The sequence below is a fragment of the Phyllostomus hastatus genome, unplaced genomic scaffold, assembly GCF_019186645.2.
Source record: "Phyllostomus hastatus isolate PE091 unplaced genomic scaffold, TTU_PhHast_1.1 phas_contig_150, whole genome shotgun sequence".
Classification (NCBI taxonomy): Eukaryota; Metazoa; Chordata; class Mammalia; order Chiroptera; family Phyllostomidae; genus Phyllostomus; species Phyllostomus hastatus.
The window spans coordinates 24,016,994-24,029,754 of record NW_025333611.1 but is presented as its reverse complement, the minus strand read 5'-3'; the positions used below and the strand labels follow the sequence as shown (position 1 = coordinate 24,029,754).

The window sequence follows — 12,761 nt, the reverse complement described above, 5'->3', positions numbered from 1 at the left end:
CTCTACTCTTAGGTTTACCACTCTAGCTGTATGTATGTTTTGAAAGTATTCTGCTACGAATTCATAAAGATGAACTTGGGTACCTGATGACGGAATCCGTTTCCTGCTCGCTCCCTAGCCTCCAAACCACGTTGACTTGCAGAGTCCCTGGCTGTGATTCTCAGTGGCATCCTTGGCCTGCTGGCGTACATGGTGGCATCTACCTACCTGTGGTGATTTGAGTGGGGAAAAAGCCAGCAACATTATGAATGTTAGAGAATTCTCTTCTGAAGAATTTGAAAAAAAATCTTTTTTTTAAGAGAGAGAGAGAGCTTCATATTACTCAGGGCAGTGTTTCTCCAGCATGAGTGTGCACGTGGAGTCCCCGATGATCTTGTGAAACTGCGGTTATTCTGTCTTCAATCTTCCCACACCAACCCATTTTTTTAGAATATAGCCAGAATGCTCTTTTAAGCAAAGGTCTAATCATATTCTATTCTACCTTAAAATAACAGCGTTCTAGACACTAGGCAGAGAAATAATGTGCAGTATACACAAGGTCTCTGCCCTTGTGGAAGGGACATTTCAGAGGCTATGGGGAAAACAGATAAAAAGTAAGTAAGTGAGTGACTGAAGTAGGTGCTAGCTAAGCTCCATGGGGGCAGGAGTTTGATGTGTTTTTTTCCCCTGCTCTACCCCTAACAAGGAGACTGGGATACTCAACACCAAAGAAGCTCCATCAATGCTTGTTTAATGAATGACCAAATAAAGATAATTTCCGATGGCAATATGTACTATCTCGGAGTCCGACATATGGAAATGCACTAGTGACTGAGAGCAGGTGACTTGGACAGTGTAACCACAGAAGGCTCAAGACCTCCCCTTCCCATTTCCAGCCCCTTGGAACTTCTTTCAGTTTGTCAATGAGAACATGTTCAAAAAACCCAATATCCTATTCTTTCTGCCAAAGAATGCTCTTTCTCCATAGCTCTAACATCCAGTCTGCACCTAGCTCATTCTGACCTTACAGTTGAATATTTAATGTAGATTTGAACTCCTCTGAGAAGCTGGGTCAGGTGCTCCCCATCATTGCTCGGAGCACTCTGTGCCTAGCCTTATAGTAGCTCCCATCTTACCATATTTTCAATGATATTCATTCATGATGGGGAGTAGGAGAGAGGAGAGGAACAGGCCATGATTAAGCACAGTTAACTTTGGAGGTAGTGTTTTTCCATCACTTCTGAAAGTACAGAAGGCCCAGCCCTCCTCCTTTTAACACTCTGTGAATTAGAGGATTCTTTCCCTTAACTGTTGATCACAAGCATCTAAGTTATCCACTTGTTTGTTCTTCTGTTAATTTATCTATGTATTCACTTCTACGTAGCCCTGTTCCAAGTCCTCTCTGACGTGGGACAAGCATCAGCACCTATTGTGCTTGTCGGATCAGAAATGCAACATCAGCACATCGATAATTAGCATTTTGCTTTTAGAGGAAGAAAACCCTTTACCAATCCTCTTTCCAAGGGCATTTAAAATATTATGGGTCATGCACGGGACCTTTTTGTTTGTTTTAAATCTGATGAATTCTTCCCCCTGAAAAATGCATATTTTCTCCTTATACACGTAAAATTTGGCATGCAATTTCTAGGGATTTATGACCTCTGAAACTGCTTATGTTTAAGATCCCCTGATAGATCTTAGCCTTTAAGCATGAAAGGCAAGGAAGCTTGGCTTTGAAAATCAAGGTTTTTTAAAAAGGAATAGACTTTTAGAGTGCAAGGTCAACTGTCACTCTGGTTTAGGAAACGAGATGAACACCCAGCCCTTACCTCAGTGGTAGAACCAATGATGTATATGTGTACTCAGCCTTTCCTCACATCCTTCAGTGGAAAAAAAAGATACAAAGAAGAGAAGGCCCTGGCCAGTTTGCTCAGTTAGTTGGAGCATTGGTCTGTACACCCAGAGTCTGTGGGCTTAGCCCCAGGTCAGGGCACATACCTAGGTTGTGGGTTCGATCCCTGGTTGGGACGAGTAGGGAGAAGACTGATCAATATTTCTCTCTCTCCCTCTCTCTCTCTCCCTCCCCCCGCTCTATCTCTCTCTCTGTCTCTGTCTCCTTCTTTTCCTTACCCTCTTTCTTATATCAACAAATATATCCTCGGATGAGAATTTAAAAAAAAAAAAAAAAAAGGAAGCGAAGAGAAGGGTTCCCATCGACCCAGCAGCCAGGGAAATGGGCAAGGCATTGTCGCCTGAGACTGGGAGTCTAGCCTCCAGGACCCTCTGGGAGTCAGCCAGGGAAGACAAGTTGATTTGATGGCTGGCTCACTTGCTGTATCAAAGCACCAGGATTCATTCAGGCATATCGTGGAATAATGGAGTGTGGGTTTAAAATAGTCTGAAATATATGAGAACCTGACACTACATTTACTAATGGAGATGATTTATGGTGTCACATTTAGCAGTGTTTTGGCCCTGACAACACTGTTTATATTCATCTTCTCAGCATAAGATCAGAGAGGAGGTATGTAACCAAAACCTCAAGCACTCTGAACCTGTGCATTTGTCTTTGGTTGGGATGATTAAAGTGGCTTGCCTCTGAGAAGCATGAGGGGAAGAAATGTGCATTTTATTAAGATTTTTGGCCAGTAATTGCATTGTTGGAACACAGTCTCCCGCGGTCAGCACTTTGTGTCTAATCATCAGTGAGCGTAATGAATGGCTCCTGGGCTTGTCGCTTCTGCTCTGCGGGCACCTGAGGTAATCCTCTGTAACTCTTCAGGTTGAAGTGACCTTATTGATGGCGAAAAGTACTTCTGGATGCTCTCCCCAAATAAAGATCACAGTAAACATGACCACTGGAAACTGGCTTTTCCCAAACTGTTTCCTGAAGAAGGAAAGTTCTCCCAGGCAGAAGATGTCCTTAAGAAAAAAAAAAGCTTAATTAGAATAATCTTGACTTTTGCCTGGTTAATGACAAAATGACTGGGTTGAATTTTTTTGAGACTTGTAAATTCCAGAGGTGTTTCTGCTACTGTCTTTCTGGGATCCCCATGGAAAGTCATTTAAACCTCTCAGTCTTTCTGGCTTCATGTCCAATGCCCACCCTGTCTCTCATCAGGGCAAGTAAGTCACTCTAAGCCTCTATTCTGTGGTCCTGTACGAAGACAGTACCACCTCTTCCATTTGCTAGGCAAGCTCCAGTGAATCATGCATTAAAACACAACTGAGTTTGGCACAATGCAGGCGCTCAGCTAATTGTTGTTACTACTGTTGTTTCAAAGAAATGAACATGTGGGAGAAACCCATGAATTGGTCAAAGAAGAAATAAGTTGAAATAATACTCAATGTTCTAGGCTGTTGTTGTCCTGAAAAGTTGGTTTTGGCACCAATTCCATGTCAAAAATGATATTTTTCCTTTGACAATTTTTTAAATGAAATAATCTTCCCATGAAAGACTACTTGGCTTAAACTTAAATATTTTATTATTATTTATTCTCCTTTGTTGCTTTATTGTAGAAATATGTAATGTCAAGTGTTTGCTCTAATTAAATTAAATGGGAGAAGCCAAGCAATAAGTATCAAAATATTAGAGCTGGACTAGGAAAAGCTATGATGATCACTTCTTGGCCTTTTGGCTAAGATGAAATACAGTATCTGTTCTTATCAGTTCAATATCTGATACACCCTCTATTCAAAGACAATATATTAAATGGATTTTTGGAATTGGGAGGTGGAATAGGAGCTTGCTCCATCAACTCCACACATCGACCCTGTATTGCAATACTTCTGGGAACAGTACATATGGAGTAAGAATGCTACTCAGGTGATAAGGAGTTTTCCCTGGGTTATTTAAGTGGACCCAATGTAATACCAGGGTCCTTAAAATTAGAGAAAGGAAATGAAAGTGGAGGTCAGAGTATTGTGACAGTGTGATGTGAGAAGGACTGAACTCACCATTGCTGGCTCTGAAGATGGGAAAAGGAGCCACAGACCAGGAAATGCAGAATACCTCCAGGATGTGGGGAGTGACAGGAAAGAAATGCTCCCCTGGAAACTCCAGAAAGGAATGCAGCCATGCAGACACCTGGATTGTAGTCCAGTGAGGCCTGTGTTGGATTTCTTTCTAACCTATACTAAGTTTGTGGGAATTTGTTATACCAGTAAAAAGGAACTAATACAATTAGCAATTATAATTGTTATGCTTACTTGTATAAAAGACATTTGTATATGACTTATCTGTATGAGCTGTAAACATGCTTTAGCACAATTTTGGATACTGGGGGATATTTAGCCATCCCAGCCTCTGTGAACAGGGGTCCAAAGCGGTGAGGAGGTTATGGAAGTAACCTAGGCAACACATGAGGGTGGCTTGACCGTGTGTGCTATAGTCTGAATGTTTGTGTTCCCCCAGAATCCATGTTGGAATACTAATACCCAGTGTGATAGTGTGAGAAGTTGGGGCCCTTGAGAGGTCCTCGCGTCAGGAGGGCAGAGCCCTTATGAATGGAACTGGAGCTTTTATAAAAGATATCACGGAGCTCCCTAGCCCCTCCCACCACAGGAAGATGCAGTGAGAAGTGCGCAGCATGGAAGAGGGGCCTCCCCTGGCCATGCTGACACCCTGGGCTCGGACTCCCAGCCTCCAGAACTGTGAAGAAGAACTTTCTGTTGTTTATAAGCTACTTGGTCTGTGGTATTTTGTTATAGTAGCTCAAATGGAGTAAGACACTGGGTCAGTGAAAATAATAGGAATTGATCAGATTCTAGATATATTTTGAAGTTAGAGTCATCAATTTTTGCTAGCAGATGAAAAATAGGCTTGAGAAAAATAAAGAGTGAATATAATTGCAGTATTGGGGGCATAATTTTAACAGAGTGGCTGTGGATGGATCAACTTTGGAATGTAAGAGAGAATGAGAAGTTTAATTTTTAGACACGCTGGGTGCCAAATATCTCGTGGACACAGAGTAGAGAAGTCAGGTAGACAGTGAGATATGTGTGTCTGGACTTCAAAGTCCAGAATGGCACAAACTCGGGAGTCTGATATGTTGTAAAAGTCAGCATAAGCAGGGCCGCCATCCCAGAGGAACTGCTTTGCACGCCTTGTTCGCTGACCCTTTGGAATGGTTGAACTGGGCCAGACCCTTGGACTGGGCCAAACTAACATTGTCTCACAAACAATTGCTGGTAAAACCAGAAGGAAAGTGGACACCCTCACCACAAAGACCAGTGATTGTGAACTCTCTATCTGAAGATAGAACCGGTAACCAATTGTGTATAGCCAAGGGTAGCTCAGTTTATCAGCACCTACAGGAATTCCTTCTTTTTTTAATGTAATTATTTCCTTCCTTTTCTCATAAAAACCTGTTGCCTTCACCCTGTGGTCAGGACACTATTTGGATTTGTGCCTGAATCTGGGCTTCCAGGACTGTAGTTCTTTGATCTGAAATAAGTGCTTGTTGCCTTTCATGCTGGTTTTCTAATCTTAGGTTTAAACCAATGATGTTTAAAGTCCTGAAACCATACAAGATCACCTACAGAGTATGTAGAGCAGTAATACTCAAGAATTGAGACCTGACGCATGGCAACTTTAAGAGGCCTAGGAAATAAGGAGAAACAGCCAAGAGGATACAGAAAGTTTGCTGAAAGGGAGGAAACAATGACCAGAAGAGTGTGTGATCTCTGGAGCCAAGTGAAGATAGTGTCAATTCTTGTTCTTATACGCTGCTTGTCAGTCAAGCGGCATGAGAAATACTTGTAGACCCAAGGAATGACTGAGTCTTCCACAGCAGTTTTTCTCAACTCAGCTATAACTGATGTTTAGGATCAAATGCTTTCTGGCATGAGGATTTCTCCTGCTCACTGAGGATATTTTGCAATAGTCCTGATTACTATGCAGTAGAGACCAAGTGTATGGTCCCAGTGATGACCACCAAAAAACATCTGACGTTGTCAAATTTCCTTTGGGAGATACACTTGGCCTTGGTTGAGAACTGTTGTTCTGCATATATTCTAATTTGCATTATTCCCATTTGTTCAGCCCCAGCCAAGCTGAAAGCCCAGCAGGCTGATGGAAGAACATCCTGGGATAAAGGCAGAGTCCTCTGTCAGGAATGCTGGGAATTGTGAACAGAAAGCCAGAAGCCTTTCCTCCACACAGAAAGGCAGACCACCCACCCCACAGCTGAAATGCTTTTCAATGATAGCTTGATTGGCGTAGTTTTCTACCAGGTCATCTTCGAAGCACTTCTGACAGAAACTAATGCTTCCAGCCTTCAGGGTGAAATGGAAATCCTCCAACTTGATTCTGCAGGCAGTTGTCTAGGCTCCGAAGTGCCTAATTAACTGTGTTTTCTTGGTGTCTCTGTGCCTGGAGGACCAGAAACAGAAGCAGTTCTGCTTCACACTAAAGGAATAATTTCCTAGTGAAGTAATTACAGCTCCCACAGTCAGCTGCATTTCGTGACCCAGTGACCCTTGAGGACCCAGAAGCCTTTGAGGCTCTGTCTCTGTCAACTGGTTTCAGCACAGGTCTCAGGCGGCAAAGCAAGTCCTAGCCCCATGTTCCGGTCCCTGTCCTGCCATTTCTGCCTCCCTGAGCCTGGCTACACAGTGCACTCCTATACCTGAGTTTCCCCGTTTGTCACAAGGAAATGGGAACCACCCAGTGACCATGCCTATCACTGCACTCACCAAGGGCCAAGAGTTAACATGAATAACTGGTAGTGTTGAAGGAGGTATTTGTCAGCCCGTTTTAAACCTCAGACTGACCCTGGACCACCCAGTGTCTAGAGCCTTGTGAATCAATGTTGAAAAACAAATTCTGTAGCTATGAATAATACATCACCTCAGATGGGTGATGAAGTTGTTAATTTGTTAAATATGAAGATTTTTAAAACACTTGATCCATTACTTTGTTTTAGGATTTGCCACAGGACCTGAAAGGAGGAATTCACACTTACCTGCCTTCTGGGGGGATTTTGGAACCTGGCATTTACTGAGCACCTACTGTGCGTCAGTTATGCCTTCTGTCGCCCACTCTTCACATGGCTGTTTCAGAGACCTTGGTTCTGTTCTTTCTGGATCTCCAAGTTAGAGTTGTCAGTGTTAGAACTCCATGGGGTACATGTATACTGAATATACACTATACACTTATACAAAGACAATCATTTGTTGTTTATCTGAAATTCAAATTTAATTGGGCCCCTGCATTTTATCTGGCAGCCCTCCTTCAAGTACGACACCCACTGCACTTCTCAGATGACACTGATGGCATTTTCATCTCTGGTGACGTCATCCTTTCCATAGAGCTAATTGCCCATCCATGCAAAGATGCGTGGATACATGGGGACGTGTGTGTGCATGTGGAGAGAAACAGAGGAATAAAGCATAACATCTCAGATGTTTTATATGTCAGTTATGCTGCATAAGAGGATCAGAAGACCTCATTTTATTAAAACAGCTTCATTTTTCCCAACGGTTGCATAATTTCTACCTCTAACATCAATCATGTATCAAAAATATCCCCAAATTTGCTAGAGAGAAAAGTAATTCTCTCTGTTCTCTTGGCTAACATCATTGTCAACTATGGCAGTGTAACCAGTGGATCCACTCAGCAACCTTGAGTGCAGTTACAGTGTCTGTTCTTGGAGTCTTTACGGAGACATGACTGTGTGCGGAAGACACGGGTAATGAATAAGCGAAGCAAGCTGTCCCTACCCTACACTGGACATGTAACACCTCAAGGACCTTACCTTGTAACACAGCTCCTATATGAGGAGGGCTGGAGGGCCACAGACCCCTCAAAGATGGAGCAAGGCCTAGATCACCTTGTTATTTAAGTAACCTAATAGGTTAAAAAATGAAGAAATTCTAAAACAGAGTTTCAAAAATTATAACACATTTTTAATATTTACATTTCATAATTTAACCCTGAAAGTCATAACTTAATATCATTGTATTATTCTTCACTCTAAATACAAGATTTATTTTTAAAACATGAATTCATATTTCATTATAGGTTCTGGGGGGGAGGGTCCTGTAATAGAGCAGACACCCATCTGGACGCAGCACCTGAGATTCTCAGCTTGCAGCTCGCTGTGAGCACGTGAAGTGGATTTCCACTCTTTCCACCCTGGGATCCTCAGGGGGCCAGAGCAGACTGAGCGGGAATTCAGTGGGAGAGGCGTGGCTCCAGGTGCACCCGCCCCTCCCTGGCGCCCACTCCATTACGCCTGCTGGCTCCCGAATGACCACCTTCAAATGGTGTTCTATCCATTTTGGCATAAGAAACTTGCCACAGTCATCCTTTAAAATAAACACATAATAACCATTTATGTGTAAAACATTAATATGTTTCCGTGTCTGGCTATCTTGACTAATAGCAAAAGTTATTAGCAATAGTTGTTAAGTCATGACCCCACTCCCGGGTGCAATGTTCTTTCTTTATAGAAATCCCATTTGATCTTCACAAAAACTCCTGGTCTTTATAAAGGCTGGCTAATGAACGAATCTTATGACATCACAAGTTATAGGTTTACTCCTATAATGAGAGTTGGTCTTTTTGTTTTTGTTTGATGAACATATTTAGGCAGAAGATAGAAACTCTTTGCTTTAGTCACTGGCAGCTTAGTTGAACTAAGCTCCTATCAACAGTCATGAGTGAGGTTCACAAGGAGGACACTCCTTGATTGCTGTTGTTTGTTTTTTTGCTGTTTGTTTTGTCTGGCAAAACCGACTGTGTGCTCAGTAAGCTACTTCACATCGATGCTGCAGCAACCCCCAGCCCCTCCAACAGTCTCCTGTGAACACACAGTGCTTACATAAGGTCCGTGGAGAATCTGATATGCTTTATAAAACAATAGGTGCAAATACAGGGTCATATTTTCCTAGTTGAATACTTTCCTAAGTGAATTATTGTTCAGATCCCAAAGTGAGATCCTACAAGATCACGTCTCTCAAGATGACTTACGGCTAATGACCAGATTCTCCAAGAGGGATTGACAAGGAGGAGCCCTCTCCTGGCCATGTCAGGCTGTAGTTTCCTTGTTTTTAGTAGAGTCTTCCAAATGCTTTCCTAAGCTTGAGGGAAACAGAGATAGTGGAATATTTTATTGCTAGATACTCCGAATCTACTCAGACTCTAGTATCTATTGCAAGATACTAGATACTTTGTGCCAGGAATTACAAATCAGAGACATACTAGGAAAATCTGACCTAAAAATATGTTGTTGTTTGGCTAGCAGAGTGATCTTTAAAAATCAGTCAGTTAAAAAACATCTGGAGTTTCACACATGCGCACATACATATATGGATGATGGATTTAGGGAAGGGGGGATGGATGGATGAGATGGATGGATGGATGGATTTGGATTTGGATTTGGATTTCAGCTTTTTTTTTTTTATTAAATGTAAGCATTTGGTAATAAGGGGATCTGCATTCTAGTTTAGCAACAGTTGACCAGAACATGGGAATGGGTTCCATGTTAGCCTGGGTGAATGTTGTCCTTTTGTCAGAGTCTTCATCACCTCCTTGTCCCTTGGCATTGAGCCAAGTGTCAGCTACCAGATATCATGGTACTATCATGCCTTTTTTGTCTTCCAGTATAACCAAATTCTTGAAAATTTGTAGCACTGACATTTATTCAATAACATTTACTAATGACTTACTGTATACCAGCTACAGATAATGATGGAAAGACCCTTGTTCCCCCCTTCGAGGCTCTCAGTCCTGTAGGAGAGAGAAATACTTACATAATTAATTCAGTTACAGTATACATGTGCTTCAATTAAAGCAGATTTGGAGACATATGAGACGTTTTCCTGGATACAGAGGGAATATTGGGGAGAGCATCACAGAGGAGGTGATATTTAAATAAGACTGTGCAGCAGAATAAGACTTGTAAAATAAAGAAGGTGATATAAGACATCCTATGTATACAGAAGTCAAAGAGGCACAAAGGTGTGTTTGGGGACCAGCAATTTGTTGGAACAGCAGGAGGCTGAAAGGAATATTAAATAATAAAGTAATGAGGTTGGACTTTGAATGTTACTCTCAGTAATTTTTGAATTGCTGTCAATGATTACCAAGGAAATTATTATTGTTAATAATTTAAATTCTCCATGCTTCAATATGTGTCCATTTCCATATGTTATTATAGTTTTCAAAGATATTTTATTCCCCAAAAACTCTTTTTGTGCTAAAAGGCATTTAGACAAAACTTTTCTTCTTCAAGATAAGCAACACTAATTTTATTTAATGTTTTCTTTTAGGACCTATTTTTCTCTCTCTCAAATCTCTCTTGTTCACCAGGTCTGTGCGCTTGGAAGATTGGTTGGTCTTGTTCCACAGTGTAGTTTTAATCAGTCAGATTATGGAATCAACAGTCTTTAGTCCCATTGTGTGACCGTGGGCAAATTTGCCTCAATTTTCTCCTTTAGAATGGACTTAATAAAAGCATTCCTACAGGATTGGAATAATTAAATAAGATGAGTGTAAAGCACTTAGCACAGTGCCTAGAGCATACTGAAAATTAATGCTTATTGTCACAGGATTTTAAGAATACAGCTACATCCAGTCTTCACATACCTAAGACCCTAAATTACCAGGACCGCCGTCACTTCAGAATATTTTTCAACTTCTAAAATTGCTTCATTTCTTTTTTTAATCCTGCATACTTTTAAAAATCACCTCTTAGTTTTGAAATTTCTTAATATTACCTCAAAATATTCTCATCGGACTTATTCATTCATGTATTCTTTGTTATTTTATTCTAAAAACTAATGGCCATTCAGAATCTATTAAAAAAAACTTGAACAAATCCATTTACAAGACAGACAACTCATACTATGAGAGAGGCAGGGAGGTCAATGTCAAAGAAAGCAATATGATGACAGAGGAGATGTGACAATGGAAGTAGAAGAGAAAGAGAGAGAAAAATGGAAAGGTGCTACACTATTGACTTTGAAGATGGAGGAAGGGGCCCTAATCCAAGCCTCCAGAGGCTAGAACAAGCAAGCAACAGATTCTCCCCCAGAGCCTCCAGACATAATGAAGCCCAAACGACGTCTTGACTTTAGGATTTCTAAACTCTAGAATATAAGATAATAAATTTGTGTCTTTCTAACCAAGAAATTTGTGGTGATTTGTCAGATTAGCAATAGGAAACATTCCACACACATAGTTTCTCTCACATAAAGAGATTTCAGACAATAGGAGAAGAGAAAGAAGGTGGGTCACTCTTATTTGTGATCTGGTATAATTAGAACTGAGTCCATTTAAGTATATTCTTTCCTCTTGCTCATTAGAAGAGGTATTTGAAACAATAACAGTTTTAAAAGAGAAATTTAAATCAGGTTTATTCTGGGGAAATCAAGAGGAATACTGAAGCAATTAAGTATCATTAGAAATTTTTATAAATTGCACTTGAGGTCAATGGATTTTTTTGTCAGTAAATTAATTGGATAATTTAGTGAGTTCAGTGGACATCAGGGTTACACCAAATAGAAAACAATAGGGGAAATAAAATCAGTCACTGCCACATTTCTCAAACTTAGTGATGTTTTAAATCAGTTATTCACTTGGCAGCAACACTTGACCATTTGCAAAAAGATTTAAATCTTGATAGTCAATTCCATTTGCTTCCCATTGTCTAGCTGTACAGTTAGTTGCAGCAGCACTATTGAGTACTTTTCCAGCCACAATCTCCTCTTTTAGGTCCATAAAGCATTTTAAAGTTAACATGTAGCATGCCTGACTATTTTAATGCAGTGTATTAGATCACCACTGGAATTTTCTGATAGCTTCTACACTTGTTTGCCATCAGCTAGTCACCGAATGCACCATTAAATCTCATCATGAAACCACTAATACTGTGTTCTGTTAAAAATTAAAGTGTTGTGTTCTGCCCCAAAGTAACCCAGTGTTGTTTCCTATAATTATCTCAATTGGACTTTAGCTCTCGACTTTTTAAAATTTTATTGTAATTTTATTGGGTTTAATTTAAGTCTGTATGTATTTGTTAAGAAGTGCTGGTTTGATATTTTCCAGTAACTACATTTTATTCAAAAAATGTATTAGTATTAGAATAAAAATTGCAAGAGACTAACCCATTGTATGAGATGATTAATTGAAATCCAGATTTATATGCATTTTTAATGAATAATTTCCCATAGTGAAATGGCTTGAATGGTGTATCAGGACACCATTATTCATTTTAATAGGTTTGCACAAAGTACGTATCACCATTATTATAGACCAGCTGTGAAGATGTGGATTTCATTCCACCTTCATCCATTTTAAGTCTGAAAAACTTAGCTTTGTGAACTTGGAGAAAGAGAAAAATTATCCTGGGACTATTAAGTCTGAGACTGGCTTCACCTACTATATGGGAAGAAAACTTTTGGATCCACAATTTTCACAAGTCTTTTGCTCTGTCAGTATCGGATACCTACTTGTTTAGCTTTAGCTAATGATGACTGTTGGTGGCTACTGATGGCACAGTGAGGTCTCTCCTCCACCCTCCACCTTCAGTTAGAAGTAAAGTGACTTTCTTTATCTTAAAGTCATAAAAATTATCCTACTAGGTCTGTAATCCATTTGTGGGAGCAAAATAGCAGAATGTTTCTAACAGTATGAATAAAAATGTTGGGAATATTTCAAATTTAAGACCAGAGGTGTTTAGTAAAAGCAAAAAAATAATGAACTGCATGCATACTCTGTTTTAAAACATAAATGAGATAAAAATGATTAAGCCAGACATTGCAGAACATAAAGAATT

The 12,761-nt window shown here is 40.2% G+C and overlaps 1 non-coding gene across 1 annotated transcript; it reads left to right on the top strand.

Moving 5' to 3' along the window:
- Positions 1-3,597: 3,597 nt before the first annotated feature.
- Positions 3,598-3,788, top strand: LOC123813269. Its single transcript, XR_006784708.1, has one exon. It is a non-coding gene; the product is annotated as a U2 spliceosomal RNA (small nuclear RNA).
- Positions 3,789-12,761: the final 8,973 nt, after the last annotated feature.